The 20,896-nt window shown below is 43.8% G+C and overlaps 5 non-coding genes across 5 annotated transcripts; all 5 read left to right on the forward strand.

The window, feature by feature from the left end:
• The first annotated feature begins 14,234 nt into the window (after positions 1-14,234).
• On the forward strand, positions 14,235-14,316 carry trnas-aga (transfer RNA serine (anticodon AGA)). Its single transcript has one exon. It is a non-coding gene; the product is annotated as a tRNA-Ser (tRNA).
• A 1,581-nt stretch (positions 14,317-15,897) lies between these two features.
• On the forward strand, positions 15,898-15,969 carry trnad-guc (transfer RNA aspartic acid (anticodon GUC)). Its single transcript has one exon. It is a non-coding gene; the product is annotated as a tRNA-Asp (tRNA).
• A 216-nt stretch (positions 15,970-16,185) lies between these two features.
• trnas-aga (transfer RNA serine (anticodon AGA)) lies at positions 16,186-16,267 on the forward strand. Its single transcript has one exon. It is a non-coding gene; the product is annotated as a tRNA-Ser (tRNA).
• Positions 16,268-18,135: 1,868 nt separating this feature from the next.
• Positions 18,136-18,217, forward strand: trnas-aga (transfer RNA serine (anticodon AGA)). Its single transcript has one exon. It is a non-coding gene; the product is annotated as a tRNA-Ser (tRNA).
• A 1,868-nt stretch (positions 18,218-20,085) lies between these two features.
• Positions 20,086-20,167, forward strand: trnas-aga (transfer RNA serine (anticodon AGA)). Its single transcript has one exon. It is a non-coding gene; the product is annotated as a tRNA-Ser (tRNA).
• Positions 20,168-20,896: the final 729 nt, after the last annotated feature.

A 20,896-nucleotide genomic window follows, 5' to 3' on the forward strand; every position in this document is an offset into this window, starting at 1 on the left:
ACACTGTGTTTGCAACGAAGACAATTTGTTCAACATTTATACAAGATATTAATCTCCAGCCCATATATAGGAGTTATTAAGATAATCAGAAATAAACAAGAGCTGCCACAATGAACATGGTTCAGTGCCCAAAGCAATCCCAGTAAATCCTGTTCTAGTTACAAATGCAGCTTTTCTCCTCACACCATTTAAAACTGAGATGAGGAGGAATTTCTTCTCTCAGAGGGTTGTAATCTGTGGAATTCTCTGCCCCAGAGAGCTGTGGAGGCTTGGTCATTGAATATATTTAAAGCTGAGGTAGACAGGTTTAACAGAGGTGCTCACACTTAGGAAGGCTTTAGATTGAGTCAGGGAACAGAGTGGTTCTGCTCACAAAATCAGAGGATGGTTACAGCACGGAAGTGCATTCGGCCCGTCGAGCCCTTGCCGGCTCCCAGCTAGTCCCATTGCCCCGCCCTTGCCCCCCGGTCCTGCAAATGTTTTCTTTCGGATACTTATCCAATTCCCTTTTGAAAGCTGTGATTGAGTCTGCCTCCACCAACCTTTCAGGCCGTGCATTCCAGATCCGAACGACTCACTGCATAAAATAGATTTTTCTTACACTGTCTTTGGTTCTTCTGCTCATCCACCTTAAATCCGTCTCCTCTGGTTCTCGACCCTCCACCAATGCGAACAGTATCTCTCTATCTACTCTGTCCGGACCCCTCATGATTTTGAACACCTCTATCAATTCTCCTCTCAACCTTCTCTGCTTCAAGGAGAACAACCCCAGCTTCTCCAGTCAATGCACGGAACTGAAGTCCCTCATCTCGTGAATCATTCTTGTCAATCTTTTCTGCACCCTTTCTCAGGCCATCACATCCTAATCTGCGGTGCCCAGAATTGGACACAACGCTCCAGTTGAGACCGAACCAGTGTTTTATAAAGGTTCATCATAACCTCCTTGCCTTTGCACTCTGTGATGCCCAGGATCCTGTAAGCTTTTTTAACTGCTTTCCCAACCTGTCCTGCCACCTTCAGCGATTTGTCCACATATACCCGCAGATCTCACTTTTCTTGCATCCCCTTTAGGATTGTACCCTTTAGTTTATATTGTCTCTCCTCGTTCATTTAATCATGCTTTTCTAATTGTATTTTTCAACTCAGATTCACGGCCTCATTTTATTTCTTCCTCTGATCCGCTCAACTTAATCTGGCAGTGTAATGTTGGCGAGTGGTGATTGATTGTCCTGGGAACCAACAGGAAGAGAGGTCAGAGGCCGGAGGGCCAAGGGAGCAACGTGTTCTGCAACCAATCGCGGTGCTTGAGGGGTGGATCCTGAGACGGCCGATCAGGTGAATCTGTGTGAATCGCTGTTAAACTATTCATCTTTTAAAGTTAAATCGAGATTTCTTTTGTCAACAAAACAGTTTAACATCTGTCAGTATTTTATTTCCATTTATGAGTTCCTATTATGAGTTTCAGACACTTCAGTGCCAAGTGGACCAGGTATTTAAAGGTCATTCATTTCCCTCTTTCCATGTCACTGTTAGTTAAAGGGACAGAGATTGATTTCCTTTCATTATGCATGCGTAGTAGTAAACATAACATCCTTCCGCTTGGTATTGAGTTACATTCTGTGCTGGGCGAGATGGCTGCTGGCATCAGCCTTTAAAATACACATTCTCTTGTTCAATTCTCTCCAGGGTCTCACCCTTCCCTATCTCTGTAACATCCTCCAGCTCACCAACCCTCTAAATAGTTTGTTTTCTTTGGAACAGAGGAGGCTGAGGGCAGACGTTAATGAGGTGTATAAAATTATAAGAGGCCTAGATAGAGTGGAGAGGAAGGACCTATTTCCCTTCGCAGAGGGGTCAGCAACCAGCTGAACCTTTTAGCCAGTACTTAGCAAGCCCAACAAGAGAGGGGGAAGTTCTGGCCTTAGTATTAGAGACTGAAGCTGGGCAGGTGGAATGGGTATCATTGGGAGAGCATTGGTGCTAGTGATAGTAATTCAGTTAGATTTAGGGTAGTTATGGAAAAGGACAAAGATAGACCAGGAATAAAAGTTCTCAATTGGGGAAAAGCCAATTTAACTAAACTGAGATGTGGTTTAGCCAAAGTGGACTGGAAACAGCTACTTGAAATGGTGAGAGATTGGGAAATGTTGGTGTTCAGAGGGACCTTTGTGTCGTTGTACACAAATCACTGAAAGTTAATATGCAGGCACAGCAAACCATTAAGAAAACAAATAGTATGTCGGCCTTTATTACAAGAGGAGTTGAGGATAATAGTAAACATAAGAAAAGGAACATGAGAAATAGGAACTGGGGTCGGCCATACCCCTCGAGCCTGCTCCGCCATTCAATCAGATCATGGCTGATCTGATCATAGACTCAGCTCCACTTACCCGCCCGCTCTCCATAAACCCTCATCCCCTTATCATTTAAGAAACTATTTCTGTCTTAAATTTATTCAATGTACCAGCTTCCACAGCTCTCTGAGGCAGCGAGTTCGACAGATTTACAACCCTCTGAGAGAAGAAATTCCTCCTCAACTGTTTTAAATGGGCGGCCCCTACTTCGAAGATCATGCCCTCTAGTTCGAGTCTCCCCCCATCAGTGGAAACATCAGCTCTGCATCCACCTTGTTTCGATAAGATCACCTCTCATTCTTCTTAATTCCAATGAGTCGAGGCCCAAACTATTCAACCTTTCCTCATAAGTCAACCTGCTCATCCCTTATATCAACCTATTGAACCTTATCTGAACTGCCTTCAAAGCAATCGTAAATATGGAAAACAAAACTGCATGCAGTATTCCAGGTGTGGCCTCACCAAAACCTTATATAGCTGTAACAAGACTTCCCCACTTTTATACTCCATCCCCTTTGCAAAAAAGTTCAAGATACCATTGGCCTTCCTGATCAATTGCTGTACCTGCATACTATCCTTTTGTGTTTCATGCACAAGTAACCCCAGGGCCTGCTGTACTGCGGCACTTTGCAATCTTTCTCAATTTAAATAATTGCTTGCTCCTAGACATCTTACTGCAATTATATAGGACCCTGGTGAGAATACACCTGGAGTATTGTGTACAGTTTTGATTGCTTACCTAAGGAAGGATGTACTTAATATTGAGGATGGCAACGAAGGTTCACCAAACTGATTCCTGGGATGGGACATTATCCTTTGAGGAGAGATTGAGTAGACGAAGCCTATATTCTGTACAGGATAGAAGAATGAGAGGTGATCTCATTTTAAAATATACGAAATTCTTACGGGGCTTGACAGTGTAGATCAGAGGTGTCAAACATACGGCCCGCGGGCCGGACACGGTCCCGCAAGTCCCTTCCTCCGGCCGCCACGTGTTTTAATTTATGTGACCCCCGCCCCCAGCCCCGACATTTTGCTTGCTGACTGGAACACAACCTGAATTTGTCGGCCGTCACGGAGCAGGAGGAGGGTGGCGGAGGCACGGGGAAGGTCAGTCAGTGTCCACGGGGAGCAATTCTAGGACAACGAGGGCACTCACATGGATTGTCAATGGGAGATAAGCTTTGAGTGAGGCAGTGAGTAGATAAATACCGAGAGAGAGGGGGAGGAGTGTCGCTGGAACTCCAGGTGATGTAACAGATGATGGGGGTTAGTGCAGGGTAGGTAGTGAGGGGGTTGTGTTCCTGCAATTCGCCGCCATCCTCGGCCCCAGTGAGGCGCTGATTTTGAAATTCTCAGCATCCTGTTCACACCCCTCGATGGCCCCGCCCCTCACTATCTCTGTAACCTCCTCCAGCCCCTACACCCCTTCCTCTCTCTGTAACCTTCTCCAGCCACTACACCCCTCCGTTTCTCTGTAACCTCCTCCAGTCCCTACACCCCTCCCTATCTCTGTAAACTCGTCCAGTCCCTACACCCCTCCCTATCTCCGTAACCTCCTCCAGCCCTACACTCCTCCCTATCTCTCTAACCTCTTCGAGCCCCGACAGCTCTCCCTGTCTCTCTAACCTTGTTAGGGTTAACTTCAAACCACCACTAGGATTCTGTTAGCCTTAAAGTAAATGCAGGTTTTATTAATACAAGCCGGCAGGGGAGATATCCTTGAAGGAATGCTCGAAGATACTGCCAGAGACATCTTACTTTATACAGTTTCTGATTATAGCATTAAGTAATTACGCAAGTTACAATTATTACATGCTGATTGATTAATACATGATTGATTGGTACAGCGCTTCCTCCAATCTGGCATCTACATGCCTTAATTGGCAATTCCAAATACATGTTGTTATGATTATTTATATTTAACTCTTATTTTGTTATACAATTCCAATTCTATGTTATCTGTGTCCATGCCCAGCTCCCAAGGCCTTTAGTCTATGAATTGGAGCATCTGCTCCTCTGTGGAAGGCATCCCTCACATGCTTCCCACAAAAAACAGGCTGTGGGTTCCATTTTAAAAACCTGTTAACTCCATTTTAAAACATCACAATTATTATTATTCATTGAAATTACAATTTGTAATCTGCCCTTTCAGTCCCTCCTGTTGGTCCCTGATTATTTCTAAATAATCAGCTGACCACATATATGTTCTGAGCCATTTGCTGGAAATGGTGATATCAAGTCCATATCCCTGGGATCACTTGTAGTTCCATCTTTTGCGGAGTCTTTACATACTACCCCTGACCATTTCCCTGGGATATTGGCACATCACTTATATTTCTTTTTGTACATACAGTGCATAAGCTCGGGGTCTTGGTTGTTTCCCTAACGCGTTCCAAAGTCACTCGCCTCCCTATCATGCCTACATTACATAATTAAAAGGGCTGTTTGCTGTTCGGCTAGAACCACGTGGTTGTATATCTCTCTGATCTTACACATCAGATATAGTTGGATCACGATACATATCCCTTCCACTACCATTATTACCACAATTGAATGCCACATCAATTTGAGGACTGCGTAGGCTTTAGGTGATCAGCCCTTAAAAAACCCACCATGAACAACAATTTTCCATTCCCTGCCTTATCCTTACCTGATTCCTATTTCTCCCGCCTCCGTTTCGTTGGTCAGGCGACAGGATTGGGACACTCATGACTCAGATCAGGTATTCATGCCGTCTTTTTGTTTGATTAACCTTCTTTGGATCTAGCAAAAGCTTTCTTCGTTCTTGGTTACGGGTCTTGGCCAATCTCTTCTTTCTGCGCCTCTTGTATCTGCCTGTACAGTCTCCCAGGAGCATCAACACCACTATCAGCTGCACTAGGACTAACACATGGGATATAATTCTAATCCCTATCTTGTAACTTTGCTCGGGTAAGCCTCGCCTGTCTTTGCACTTGTTACATAACATCACCAACCAACTCAAGGCTATTATTATCTGTATTGCCACTAGGGTATGGGAAAGGATCCTTATCCAGGAATGTATAATCTCAAGTACCAAGGCGGATTCTTCAGGTTATCCTTTATTTCACTGTCCAGTTCTTCAGCTTTCTCCTTCAGCTCTTAATATCTTTTAATGTTATTTCTTGAGCTAGTTAAATCTTCAAGTAACAGGGGAATTGATTGTGCTTGCTCTTCCATGTAAACATCAATATCTTGCTTAATCTCATCGCTTACATTGTCTTCCTGGCATGTCATGCGTGCTCTTCCCCCTGCCACCAACAGTCTTGGAGTAACGTAAGTTCCCAGACTAGTTACCACACAATATTGTCCTCGCCCTTGATACGTGTAATGTAGGTTCGGGCAGGTTTTATTCCAATGACGCACCCTTCCGTAGTATTGTCAAACCCGCATCTATCCTTGCTCCCGTCTCCCACTAGATGAGGACCTATAGTTAGGGTTCCTCCTCTCCGGAACATGGATAAAGATATTCCCCTTATATTTCCATTCTTTTTGATCTCATACTGATCCATCGCGGATGTACTCTTCCCCTCGTATTTTGTTTGTTTCCCCTCACATCCTCCTGTAACCGCATACACCCTTGTCATTCCTTTCAAAAAGGGTCACATTACAGCAAAGTCTAAAGGGACAAAGCGTGTTAAAAAGACAAGCCTGAAGGCTCTGTGCCTCAATGCGAGGACTATTCGTAATAAGGTGGATGAATTAACTGCACAGGTAGCAATTAATGAATATGATATAATTGGCACCACGGAGACATGGCTGTCCTGAGGCTGTGTCCCCTGGTTCTGGACTTCCCCAACATCGGGAACAAGCTACCTGCATTTAACCTGTCCCGTCCCGCCAGAATCTTTATGTTTCTACGAAATCCCCTCTCATCCGTCTAAACTCCAATGTATAAAAACCAAGTTGATCCAGTCTCTCCTCATATGACAGTCCAGCCATCCCGAGAATCAATCTGGTGAACTTTCGCTTCACTTGCTCAATAGCAAGAACGTCCTTCCTCAGATTAGGAGACCAAAACTAAACACAATATTCCAGGTGAGGCCTCACCAAGGCCCTGTACAACTGCAGTAAGAATCTGTTAAATCTGCATTTTACTGCAATTCTATGACATTCTGAACCGATAAAGAAATGGAATCGTGTCTCTCAGTCTCTGCCTCACTCTCTACCTCTGTCTCTTTAGAGATCTGTGCATGTGTTTGCGTGTTTAAGTCTTTGTCTCCCTCACTCTGCCTCTCTCTGACTCACTCTGTCTCTCCCTGTTTCTCTGTTTGTCTCGGTCTCTCAATCTGCCCGTGTCTTTCTCACAGTGTCCAGTTCTGTTGCAATGGGATTCTCTCAGTCTCTCTGTCTGACTGTCTCTCTCTTTCCCATCATTACTGTCTGTCTATGTCTCTGCCTGCCTGTCTCCCTTTGCCTGTCTCTGTTCGATCCTGTCCGTAACCTGTTGAGTATTTCCATCATTTTTTGTTTTTATCTCTGTCTCTCTCTCTCTATCTTCTCTCTCACTATCTCTCTCTCTCTTTGTCGCTTTCTTTGTCCATGTCTTTTTCTTTGTCTCTGGTTTTCCATTACTATTTGCCTCTCTCTCTTTATGGAGCGCATACACACACACACACATCTCTTTGTATGTGTGTGTTTGACTCTTTGTCTCACTCAGTCTCCCTATCCCTCTCAGTCTCACAATTGATCTCTCTCTATTTCTCTAGCTCGCTGTCTGTCTCTCCCTGTTTCTCTGTTTGTGTCTGTCTCTCAAAGTGTCTGTCTCTTTCTCATGATGTCCACATCTTTTCACAGCTCGATTCCTGCTGTCTCAAAATCTACACCCGTCAGTCCATCATTGGTATAGTCGTGCGTATCCCTGCCTGTCACGCGGGAGGAATCATTTTCGAAATGTAGAATTGTACCTCTGTTATTCGGTATAGATTCATATTAACAGTTCCAGAGCAACATAGAAGAGTAAAAATACAGCAAGAGGAGATTGGCTCTTCCAGAATTTTAGGAAACGGAGACTTTTTCAGGACTCTGCGGCGTTCTGATGCAGAGAGATGGATGATTGAGTTTTATGTGAGTAACATTTAAAGAGGTAGAAACCCAGTCGTCGTGCCTGGCTGATTAAGGCGATGGACCAAAAAACCCACTGGGGTTTCACCGTGCAGGTTCTATACTGTCGACTACCGATTTCAGCGTTTTGCATTCCATTTCACAATTTAAACAGATCCCTGCAAAACGGATCCTGAGTTCGGTGGAATAACGTCCCACACCTTGCAACACTGACATTTTTTTCTCATGTTCATTAATTTGCAATATTCACGATACATACGGATAGAAAAACGCAAAAATCAGCCAAATTAGCGACGGTGATTCAGCCTGTCGATCCTTCTTTATACTAAGGCACTCTGTGTATGTCCATTGGTGCGTGTATATTTTTGGTTGTGTGTGTGTGTGTCTCTGTATCTGTCTATCTGTATGCATGTCACTGTGTATGTGCAACTGTCTGTGGATATCATCACCATGCATTTGGTATGTCCTGGAACTTTTTAAAAATAATATAGTTGTGACATTTGATATCGGCTTTGGTTCAGCGGCAGCATTTTCGACTTCAAGTCCCACTCCTGAGACTTGAGCATATAATCTTGGCTGACACTCAAGTGCAGTACTTGCGGAATTTTGCATTGTTGAAGCTGTTGACTTTTGGATGAAATGTCAAATTGAAGCTCCGTCTGCTCTCTCCGGTGAATGCGAAAGTTCCCACAGCATTATTAGATAAAGAATAGTGAGTTGTCCCCGTGTCACTTTTATATAAATATTCTGAAATGCTCACTGAAAACCTGTGTGTATGCGTGTGTCTGTGAGGGTGGAGCTCAAGCCCAGATTCTCATCGAGACAGAATGTGAAGGTTCGCAAGTCCAGAATGGCTGAGTGTATAAGTCGTTGCATTTAGGATCTAATGGGTTTATACCCGCGTGGGTTCGAACCCCACTCCTCGTAGCTCTTGAATTTTGCACCGATTTTCTCCCATCCTGCTCAGTGTTACCCGAATACCTTCTGTTGAATCTGTAACTCTGTCACACTCTCAACTGACAAAGAAATGGGATTGTGAAATGTATCTGTGCCTCTCACTCTCTGTCTTTAGAGAGCCCTGTATATCTTTATGTGTTTGAGTCTCTGTCACTCTCTGACTCACTCTGTCTGTGGACCTACAAGCTGAATTCAGGGAGCTCGGAGTTAAATTAAAAAGTAGGACCTCAAAGGTCGCAAACTCAGGATTGCTACCAGTGCCACCTGCTAGTCGGAGCAGGAATCGCAGGATAGCTCAGATGAATACGTGGCTTGAAATGTGGTGCAGATAGGAGGTATTCAAGTTCCTGGGACTTTGGAACCGGTTCTGGGGGAGGTGGGACCAGAACTAAACCGGAAGGTCTGCACCTGGGCAGGACCCAAAACAATGTCCAAGGGGGAGTGTTTGCTAGTGTTATTGGGGAGGGTTTAAAGTAATATGGCAGGGCGACGGGAGACAGAGGGAAGTCGAATGGGCACAGAACGAAAGATTAAAAGTAAAGGTGGAGGGCAGAGAATCCCACTGCAAAAATCAAATAGGGCCACTTTACAGCCAAATTCTAAAGGGTCAAAATGTGCTACAATAACAAGCCTGAAGGCTCTGTGCCTCATTGTGAGGTGTATTCGTAATAAGGCGGATGAATTAACTGCACAAGCAGCAATTACTGAATATGATAAAATTGGCATGACGGAGACATAGCTCCAGGGTGACCAAGGCTGGGAATTCAACATTCAGGAAGCATAGACAGAAATGAAAAGGTGTTGGGGTAGCGTTGCTGGTTAAAGAGGAAATTAAAGCAATAGTAAGGAACGACATTAGCTTGGAAGATGTGGAACATGTATGGGTGGTGCTGCGGAATACCAAAGGGAAGAAAACGCGAGAGGAGTTGTGCACAGATCAGCAAACAGTAGTAGTGAGGTTGGGGACAGCATCAAACAAGAAATTTAGGGATGCGTGCCATAAAGATACAGCAGTTATCAAGGACGACCTTGCTCTAAATGTAGATTGGGCTAATAAAACAGGAAGCAATACGGTGGAGGAGGATTTCCTCGAGCGTATTAGGGATGGTTTTCTCGACCAATATGTCGAGGGACCATCTAGAGGGCTGGCCATCCTAGACTGGGTGGTGTGTAATGAGAAAGGACAAATTAGCAATCTTGTTGTGCGAGGCCCCTTGGGATGAGTGGCCATAATAAGGTAGAATTCTTTATTAAGGTGGCGAGTGCCACAGTTAATTCAGAGACTTGGGTCCTGAACTTAAGGAAAGGTAACTTCGATGATATGAGACGTGAATTGGCTAGAATAGACTGGCGAATGATACTTAAAGGGTTGACGGTGGATAGGAAATGGCAAACATTTAAAGATCACATAGACGAACCTCAACAATTGTATTTCCCTGTCTGGAGTAAAAATAAAACTGGGAAGGTGGCTCAACAGTAGCTAACAAGGGAAATTAAGGATAGTGCAAGGAAGAGGCATATAAATTGGCCAGAAAAAGACGCAACCTGAGGACTGGGAGACATTTAGAATTCAGCAGAGGAGGACAAAGGGTTTAATTAGGAGGGGGAAATTGGATTATGAGAGGAAGCTTGTTGGAAACATAATAAAGTTCTATAGATATGTGAAGACAAAAAGATTAGAGAAGACAAACGTAGGTCACTTGCAGTCAGATTCAGGTGAATTTATAATGGGGAACAAAGAAATGGTAGACCAGTTGAACAATTACTTTGGTTCTGTCTTCACGAAGGAAGACACGCATAACCTTCCAAAAATACTAGGGCACCAAGGATCTAGCGAGAAGGAGGAACTGAAGCAAATCCTTATCAGTCAGGTAATTGTGTTAGGGAAATTGATGGGATTGAAGACCGATAAATCCCCGGGGCCTGATAGTCTGCATTGGAAAGTACTTGAGGAAGTGGCCCTAGAAATAGCGGATTCATTGGTGATCATTTTCCAACAGTCCGTGGACTCTAAATCAGTTCGTATGGACTGGAGATTAGCTAATGTAACACCACATTTTAAAAAAGGAGGGAGATAGAAAATGGATAATTATAGACCGGTTAGCCTGACATCAGTAGTGGGGAAAATGTAGGAATCAATTATTAAAGATGAAATAGCAGTGCATTTGGAAAGCAGTGACAGGATCGGTCCAAGCTGCATGAATTTATGAAAGGGAAATCAAGCTTGACAAATCTTCTGGAATTTATTGAGGATGTAACTAGAATAGTGGACAAGGGGAACCAGTGCATGTGGTGTAATTACTTTCAAAAGGCTTTCAACAAATTCCCACTCACGTATTGGTGTGCATAGTATTGGGAGTAATGTACTGACGTGGATAGAGAACTGGTTGGCAGACAGGAAGCAGAGAGTCGGGATAAACGGGTCCTTTTCAGAAAAGCAGGCAGTGACTAGTGGGGTGCCGCAGGGCTCAGTGCTCGTACCCCAGCTATTTACAATATACATGAATGATTTAGATGAAGGAATTGAGTGTAATATCTTCATGTTTGCAGATGATACTAACAGGGTGGCGGTGTGAGCTGTGAGGAGGACGCTAAGAGGCTGCAGGGTGACGTGGACAGGTTAGGTTAGTGGGCAAATGCATGGCAGATGCAGTATAATGTGGATAAATGAGAGGTTATCCACTTTGGTGGCAAAAACACGAAGGCAGAATATTATCTGTATGGCGGCAGATTAGGAAAAGGGGAGGTGCAATGGGAGCTGCGTGTCGTGTTACACCAGTCATTGAAAGTTGACATGCAGTTGCAGCAGGCGGTGAAGAAGGCAAATGGTATGTTGACCTTTATAGCTAGGGGTTCTGGGTATAGGAGTACTGAGGTCTTACTGCTGTTGTACAGGGCCTTTGTGAGACCTCACCTGGAATATTGTGTTCAGTTTTGGTCTCGTAATCTGAGGAAGGACTTTCTTGCTATTGAGGGAGTGCAGCGAAGTTTCACCATACTGATTCCCGGGATGACAGGACTGACATATGAGGAGAGACTGGATCGACTGGGCTTGTAGTCACTGGAGTTGAGAAGTAAGAGAGGGGATCTCATAGAAACATAAAAAATTCTGACGGGACTTTACAGGTTAGATGCAGCAAGAACGTTCCCGATGTTGGGGAAGTCCAGAATTAGGGGACACAGTCTAAGGATAAGGGGCAGGCCATTTAGGATCGAAGTGAGGAGAAACTTCTTCACTCAGAGAGTTGTTAACCTGTGGAATTCCCTATCGCAGAGAGATGTTGATGCCAGTTCATTGGCTATATTCAAGAGGGCGTTAGATATGGCCATGAAGGCTAAAGGCATCAAGAGGTATGGAGAGAAAGCAGGAAAGGGGTACTGAGCTGAATCATCAGCCATGATCTTATTGAATGGTGGTGCAGACTCGAAAGCCCGAATGGCCTACTCCTGCACATATTTTCTATGTTTCTCTGTTTGTCCCTATCTCTCAATCTGTCTCTTACTTTCTCACGGTGTAAAAGTTCTGCTCCAATGGGATTCTCTCAGTCTCCCTGTCTATTTGGCTCTCTCTTTCCCATCATCCCTCTCTGTCTGACTGTCTCTCTCGATCTGTCTATGTCTCTGCCTGCTGTCTTTCCTTGCTCTGTCTCTAACCTGCTGAGTTTTTCCATCATTTTCTCTTTTAGTCTCTATCTCTCTTTCTCGATCAGTCTCTCTCCTTGTCACTGTCTTTATCATTGTCTTTCTCTCACTCTTTCCCTCTCTCTCTGAATAGATCACACACACACATCTCTGTATATGTATGTATTTGAGTCTTTTTCACACTCAGTCTGCCATTCCATCATTGTCTCACACTTTCTGTCTCTCGTTGTCTCTATCTCGCTCTCTGTCTCTCCCTGCTGTCGGACTAGAAATCCATTGGGATTTTCCCACGCAGATTCGAATCCTGCCAACTTCGATTCTCAGCATTATTCTTTCCATTTCACAATTTAACCAGTTCTCTGCCAAACTGATCATGAGATAAATGGAATAACGTCCCACACCTTTCAACACTGACATTTGTTTCTCATTTTTATTAATCTGCAATATTCACGATACATCCGTTTAAAACATCGCAAAAATCAGTCAAAGTTGCGACAGTGATTCAGCCTGTCTATCCCTCGAGATGTCTCAGGCATCTGTGCATGCCCGTTGGTGCGTGTAAATTTTTGGTTATGTGTGTGTGTGTCTCTGTGTCTGTCTATCTCTATTTTTGTCTCTCCATATGTGCAACTGTCTGTGGAAATCATCACCATGAATTTGGTATGTCCTGGAACTTATAAAAAAGACTTGGGGAAAATAATATGGTTGTGAACTTTTGTATCGGCTTTGGTTCAGTGGCAGCATTCTCGACTGAATCGGGAGTTTGTGTGTTCAAGTCGAACTCCTTGGACTTGAGCATATCATCTTGGCTAACACTCAAGTGCAGCACTTGGGGAATTTTGCAATGTTGAAGCTGTTGACTCTCGGATGAAATATTACATTGAAGCTCCGTCTGCACCCTCGGGTGGATATGAAAGGTCCCAGAGCATTATTCGAAACAGAATAGGAGAGTTTCCCCCGTGTAAATATTACTAAAAATGTTCGTAAATGCTCACTAAAAGACTATGTGCATGTGTTTGTATGTGGGGTTGGGGTTGAAGCCTAGTTTGTCACAGAGACAGAATCCAAGCTCTAACAGGACCAGGATAGCCGACTGGTAAGGGCGTTGGCCTTAAACTTCAAAGGGTTTTCCCAGCGTGGGTTCTTCCCCACTCCTGGTTTTTATTTAAATTAACACGGATTTCCTCCCATTCTGATCAGTGATGTCCGATTTTCATCGGTTGAATCAACAATTTTCTGTAACTGTGTGACACTCTGAACCGATAATGAAATAAAATTGTGAAAGGGATCAGTTTCGCTCGGTCCCTGCCTCTCTCTTTCTCTTCACAGAGTTGTGTATGTGTTTGGATGTTTGAGTCTTTGTCTCTCTCAGTCTGACTCAATCTGTCTGTCCCTGTTTCTCCGTTTGTCTCAGTCTCTCAATCTGTCTCTTTCTCACGGTGCCCACGTCTGTTCCAATGGGATTCTCTCAGATTCTTTGTCTGACTGGCTCTCTCTTTCCCATCATTTCGGTCTGTCCATGTCTTTGCCTGCCTCTGTTAGTCCCTGCCTCTAACCTGAGAAGTATTTCCATTATTTTCTGTTTTAGTCTCTATCTCTCTCTCTCTATCTGTCTCTCGCCTTGTCACTATCTTTATCATTGCCTTTCTCTCACTCTTTCCCTCTCTCTCTTAATAGATCACACACACACATCTCTGTATATTTATGTGTTTGAGTCTTTTTCTCACACATCCTGCCTCTCCTTCTCAGTCTCACACTTTCTGTCTCTCGTTGTCTCTATCTCGGTGTCTGTCTCTCCCTGTTTGTCGGTTTGTCTCTGTCTCTCAATGTGTCTGTTGACTTCTCATTGTGTCCAGTTCTGTTCACAGCTCGATTCCTTCTCCGACAGAGCAGTTACCCGTCAGTTCCTCGTTAGTATAGTCGTGAATATCCTCGCCTGTCACGCGGGATCCCTGGGTTCAATTCACCGTGCGGGAAGGCAGTTGTTTCAAAATGTAGAATTTTACTTTTGTTTCTTGGTAGAGATACATATCAAAAAATCCAGAGTGAAATTGAACTGTGAAAATGCAGGTAGAGGAGATTGCCTCTTCCAGATTTTTAGCAAACGGAGACTTTTTCAGGATTCTTTGGCCGTCTGCTGCACAGAGATGGATGACTGAGTTTTTTCTGAGTAACGTTTAAAAAGCTATCGACACAGTAGTCGTGGCCGAGTGATTAAGGCCATGGACTAGAAATCCATTGGGATTTTCCCGCGCAGGTTCGAATCCTGCCGACTACGATTCTCAGCATTTTTCATTCCATTTCACAATTTGACCAGTTCTCTGCCAAACTGATCATGTGATAAATGGAATAAAGTCCCACACCTTTCAACACTGACATTTGTTTCTCATTTTTATTAATCTGCAATATTCACGATACATCCGTTTAAAACATCGCAAAAATCAGTCAAAGTTGCGACAGTGATTCAGCCTGTCTATCCCTCGAGATGTCTAAGGCATCTGTGCATGCCCGTTGGTGCGTGTAAATTTTTGGTTATGTGTGTCTCTGTGTCTGTCTATCTCTATTTTTGTCTCTGTGTATGTGCAACTGTCTGTGGAAATCATCATATGAATTTGGTATGTCCTGGAACTTATAAAAAAAACTTGGGGAAAATAATACGGTTGTGAACTTTTGTATCGGCTTTGGTTCAGTGGCAGCATTCTCGACTGAATCAGGAGTTTGTGTGTTCAAGTCGCACTCCTTGGACTTGAGCATATCATCTTGGCTAACACTCAAGTGCAGCACTTGGGGAATTTTGCAATGTTGAAGCTGTTGACTTTCGGATGAAATGTTAAATTGAAGCTCCGTCTGCACCCTCGGGTGGATATGAAAGGTCCCAGAGCATTACTCGAAACAGAGTAGGAGAGTAGCCCCCGTGTCAATATTACTAAAAATGTTCGTAAATGCTCACTAAAAGACTATGTGCATGTGTTTGTATGTGGGGTTAGGGTTGAAGCCCAGTTTGTCACAGAGACAGAATCCAAGCTCTCACAGGGCCAGGATAACCGAGTGGTTATGTCGTTGGCCTTAAACTTCAAAGGGTTTTCCACCGTGGGTTCTTCCCCAGTCCTGGTTTCTATTTATTTTAAAACAGATTTCCTCCCATTCTGATCAGTGATGTCCGATTTTCATCGGTTGAATCAACAATTTTCTGTAACTATGTGTCACTCTGAACCGATAATGAAATGAAATTGTGAAATGTATCTGTGTCGCTCGGTCTCTGCCTCTCTCTCTCTCTCCACAGAGCTGTGTATGTGTTTGTATGTCTGAGTCTTTGTCTCTCTCAGTCTGACTCACTCTGTCTGTCCCTGTTTCTCCGTTTGTCTCAGTCTCTCAATCTGTCTCTTTCTCACGGTGCCCACGTCTGTTCCAATGGGATTCTCTCAGATTCTTTGTCTGACTGGCTCTCTCTTTCCCATCATTTCGGTCTGTCCATTTCTTTGCCTGTCTCTGTTAGTCCCTGCATCTAACCTGAGAAGTATTTCCATCATTTTCTGTTTTAGTCTCTATCTCTTTCTCTCTATCTGTCTCTCTCCTTTTCACTGTCTTTATCATTGTCTTTCTCTCACTCTTTCCCTTTCTCTCTTAATAGATCAAACACACAAATCTCTGTCTCTGTATGTGTTTGAGTCTTTTTCTCACCCAATCTGCCTCTCCTTCTCAGTCTCACACTTTCTGTCTCTCGTTGTCTCTATCTCGGTGTCTGTCTCTCCCTGTTTGTCGGTTTGTCTCTGTCTCTCAATGTGTCTGTCGACTTCTCATGGTGTCCAGTTCTGTTCACAGCTCGATTCCTGCTCCGACAGAGCAGCTATCCGTCAGTTCCTCGTTAGTATAGTGGTGAGTATCCCCGCCTGTCACGCGGGAGACCGGGGTTCAATTCCCCGACGGGGAGGCAGATGTTTCAAAATGTTGATTTTTACTTCTGTTTCTTGGTAGATGCATATTAAAAATTCCAGAGCGAAATCGAACTGTGAAAATACAGGTAGAGGAGTTTGCCCCTTCCACATTTTTAGCAAACGGAGACTTTTTCAGCATTCTTTGGCCGTCTGCTGCACAGAGATGGATGACTGAGTTTTTTCTGAGTAACGTTTAAAAAGCCAGCAACACAGTAGTCGTGGCCGAGTGGTTAAGGCGATGGACTAGAAATCCATTGGGATTTTCCCGCGCAGGTTCGAATCCTGCCGACTACGATTCTCAGCATTTTTCATTCCATTTCACAATTTAACCAGTTCTCGACCAAACTGATCATGTGATAATTGGAATAACGTCCCACACCTTTCAACACTGACATTTGTTCTCATTTTTATTAATCTGCAATATTCACGATACATCCGATTAAAAAATCGCAACAATCAGTCAAAGTTGCGACAGTGATTCAGCCTGTCTATCCCTCGAGATGTCTAAGGCATCTGTGCATGCCCGTTGGTGCGTGTAAATTTTTGGTTATATGTGTCTCTGTGTCTGTCTATCTCTATTTTTGTCTCTGTGTATGTGCAACTGTCTGTGGAAATCATCATATGAATTTGGTATGTCCTGGAACTTATAAAAAAGACTTGGGGAAAATAATACGGTTGTGAACTTTTGTATCGGCTTTGGTTCAGTGGCAGCATTCTCGACTGAATCAGGAGTTTGTGTGTTCAAGTCGCACTCCTTGGACTTGAGCATATCATCTTGGCTAACACTCAAGTGCAGCACTTGGGGAATTTTGCAATGTTGAAGCTGTTGACTTTCGGATGAAATGTTAAATTGAAGCTCCGTCTGCACCCTCGGGTGGATATGAAAGGTCCCAGAGCATTACTCGAAACAGAGTAGGAGAGTTGCCCCCGTGTCAATATTACTAAAAATGTTCGTAAATGCTCACTAAAAGACTATGTGCATGTGTTTGTATGTGGGGTTGGGGTTGAAGCCCAGTTTGTCACAGAGACAGAATCCAAGCTCTCACAGGGCCAGGATAACCGAGTGGTTATGTCGTTGGCCTTAAACTTCAAAGGGTTTCCCACCGTGGGTTCTTCCCCACTCCTGGTTTCTATTTATTTTAAAACAGATTTCCTCCCATTCTGATCAGTGATGTCCGATTTTCATCGGTTGAATCAACAATTTTCTGTAACTATGTGTCACTCTGAACCGATAATGAAATGAAATTGTGAAATGTATCTGTGTCGCTCGGTCTCTGCCTCTCTCTCTCTCTCCACAGAGCTGTGTATGTGTTTGTATGTCTGAGTCTTTGTCTCTCTCAGTCTGACTCACTCTGTCTGTCCCTGTTTCTCCGTTTGTCTCAGTCTCTCAATCTGTCTCTTTCTCACGGTGCCCACGTCTGTTCCAATGGGATTCTCTCAGATTCTTTGTCTGACTGGCGCTCTCTTTCACATCATTTCGGTCTGTCCATTTCTTTGCCTGTCTCTGTTAGTCCCTGCCTCTAACCTGAGAAGTATTTCCATCATTTTCTGTTTTAGTTTCTATCTCTTTCTCTCTATCTGTCTCTCTCCTTGTCACTGTCTTTATCATTGTCTTTCTCTCACTCTTTCCCTTTCTCTCTTAATAGATCAAACACACAAATCTCTGTCTCTGTATGTGTTTGAGTCTTTTTCTCACCCAATCTGCCTCTCCTTCTCAGTCTCACACTTTCTGTCTCTCGTTGTCTCTATCTCGGTGTCTGTCTCTCCCTGTTTGTCGGTTTGTCTCTGTCTCTCAATGTGTCTGTCGACTTCTCATGGTGTCCAGTTCTGTTCACAGCTCGATTCCTGCTCCGACAGAGCAGCTATCCGTCAGTTCCTCGTTAGTATAGTGGTGAGTATCCCCGCCTGTCACGCGGGAGACTGGGGTTCAATTCCCCGACGTGGAGGCAGATGTTCCAAAATGTTGATTTTTACTTCTGTTTCTTGGTAGATACATGTTAAAAATTCCAGAGCGAAATCGAACTGTGAAAATACAGGTCGAGGAGTTTGCCTCTTCGAGATTTTTAGCAAACGGAGACTTTTTCAGGATTCTTTGGCCGTCTGCTGCACAGAGATGGATGACTGAGTTTTTTCTGAGTAACGTTTAAAAAGCCAGCGACACAGTAGTCGTGGCCGAGTGGTTAAGGCGATGGACTAGAAATCCATTGGGATTTTCCCGCGCAGGTTCGAATCCTGCCGACTACGATTCTCAGCATTTTTCATTCCATTTCACAATTTAACCAGTTCTCTACCAAACTGATCATGTGATAATTGGAATAACGTCCACACCTTTCAACACTGACATTTGTTCTCATTTTTATTAATCTGCAATATTCACGATACATCCGTTTAAAAAATCGCAACTATCAGTCAAAGTTGCGACAGTGATTCAGCCTGTCTATCCCTCGAGATGTCTAAGGCATCTGTGCATGCCCGTTGGTGCGTGTAAATTTTTGGTTATATGTGTCTCTGTGTCTGTCTATCTCTATTTTTGTCTCTGTGTATGTGCAACTGTCTGTGGAAATCATCACCATGAATTTGGTATGTCCTGGAACTTATAAAAAAGACTTGTGGAAAATAATACGGTTGTGAACTTTTGTACCGGCTTTGGTTCAGTGGCAGCATTCTCGACTGAATCAGGAGTTTGTGTGTTCAAGTCGCACTCCTTGGACTTGAGCATATCAACTTGGCTAACACTCAAGTGCAGCACTTGGGGAATTTTGCAATGTTGAAGCTGTTGACTTTCGGATGAAATGTTAAATTGAAGCTCCGTCTGCACCCTCGGGTGGATATGAAAGGTCCCAGAGCATTACTCGAAACAGAGTAGGAGAGTTGCCCCCGTGTAAATATTACTAAAAATGTTCGTAAATGCTCACTAAAAGACTATGTGCATGTGTTTGTATGTGGGGTTGGGGTTGAAGCCCAGTTTGTCACAGAGACAGAATCCAAGCTCTCACAGGGCCAGGATAACCGAGTGGTTATGTCGTTGGCCTTAAACTTCAAAGGGTTTCCCACCGTGGGTTCTTCCCCACTCCTGGTTTCTATTTATTTTAAAACAGATTTCCTCCCATTCTGATCAGTGATGTCCGATTTTCATCGGTTGAATCAACAATTTTCTGTAACTATGTGTCACTCTGAACCGATAATGAAATGAAATTGTGAAATGTATCTGTGTCGCTCGGTCTCTGCCTCTCTCTCTCTCTCCACAGAGCTGTGTATGTGTTTGTATGTCTGAGTCTTTGTCTCTCTCAGTCTGACTCACTCTGTCTGTCCCTGTTTCTCCGTTTGTCTCAGTCTCTCAATCTGTCTCTTTCTCACGGTGCCCACGTCTGTTCCAATGGGATTCTCTCAGATTCTTTGTCTGACTGGCGCTCTCTTTCCCATCATTTCGGTCTGTCCATTTCTTTGCCTGTCTCTGTTAGTCCCTGCCTCTAACCTGAGAAGTATTTCCATCATTTTCTGTTTTAGTTTCTATCTCTTTCTCTCTATCTGTCTCTCTCCTTGTCACTGTCTTTATCATTGTCTTTCTCTCACTCTTTCCCTTTCTCTCTTAATAGATCAAACACACAAATCTCTGTCTCTGTATGTGTTTGAGTCTTTTTCTCACCCAATCTGCCTCTCCTTCTCAGTCTCACACTTTCTGTCTCTCGTTGTCTCTATCTCGGTGTCTGTCTCTCCCTGTTTGTCGGTTTGTCTCTGTCTCTCAATGTGTCTGTCGACTTCTCATGGTGTCCAGTTCTGTTCACAGCTCGATTCCTGCTCCGACAGAGCAGCTATCCGTCAGTTCCTCGTTAGTATAGTGGTGAGTATCCCCGCCTGTCACGCGGGAGACTGGGGTTCAATTCCCCGACGTGGAGGCAGATGTTCCAAAATGTTGATTTTTACTTCTGTTTCTTGGTAGATACATGTTAAATATTCCAGAGCGAAATCGAACTGTGAAAATACAGGTCGAGGAGTTTGCCTCTTCCAGATTTTTAGCAAACGGAGACTTTTTCAGGATTCTTTGGCCGTCTGCTGCACAGAGATGGATGACTGAGTTTTTTCTGAGTAACGTTTAAAAAGCCAGCGACACAGTAGTCGTGGCCGAGTGGTTAAGGCGATGGACTAGAAATCCATTGGGATTTTCCCGCGCAGGTTCGAATCCTGCCGACTACGATTCTCAGCATTTTTCATTCCATTTCACAATTTAACCAGTTCTCTTCCAAACTGATCATGTGATAATTGGAATAACGTCCACACCTTTCAACACTGACATTTGTTCTCATTTTTATTAATCTGCAATATTCACGATACATCCGTTTAAAAAATCGCAACAATCAGTCAAAGTTGCGACAGTGATTCAGCCTGTCTATCCCTCGAGATGGCTAAGGCATCTGTGCATGCCCGTTGGTGCGTGTAAATTTTTGGTTATGTGTGTCTCTGTGTCTGTCTATCTCTACTTTTGTCTCTGTGTATGTGCAACTGTGTGTGGAAATCATCATACGAATTTGGTATGTCCTGGAACTTATAAAAAAGACTTGGGGAAAATAATACGGTTGTGAACTTTTGTATCGGCTTTGGTTCAGTGGCAGCATTCTCGACTGAATCAGGAGTTTGTGTGTTCAAGTCGCACTCCTTGGACTTGAGCATTTCATCTTGGCTAACACTCAAGTGCAGCACTTGGGGAATTTTGCAATGTTGAAGCTGTTGACTTTCGGATGAAATGTTAAATTGAAGCTCCGTCTGCACTCTCGGGTGGATATGAAAGGTCCCAGAGCATTACTCGAAACAGAGTAGGAGAGTTGCCCTCGTGTCAATATTCCTCAAAATGTTCGTAAATGCTCACTAAAAGACTATGTGCATGTGTTTGTATGTGGGGTTGGGGTTGAAGCCCAGTTTGTCACA

Source organism: Pristiophorus japonicus, chromosome 23 (genome assembly GCF_044704955.1).
Source record: "Pristiophorus japonicus isolate sPriJap1 chromosome 23, sPriJap1.hap1, whole genome shotgun sequence".
Classification (NCBI taxonomy): Eukaryota; Metazoa; Chordata; class Chondrichthyes; family Pristiophoridae; genus Pristiophorus; species Pristiophorus japonicus.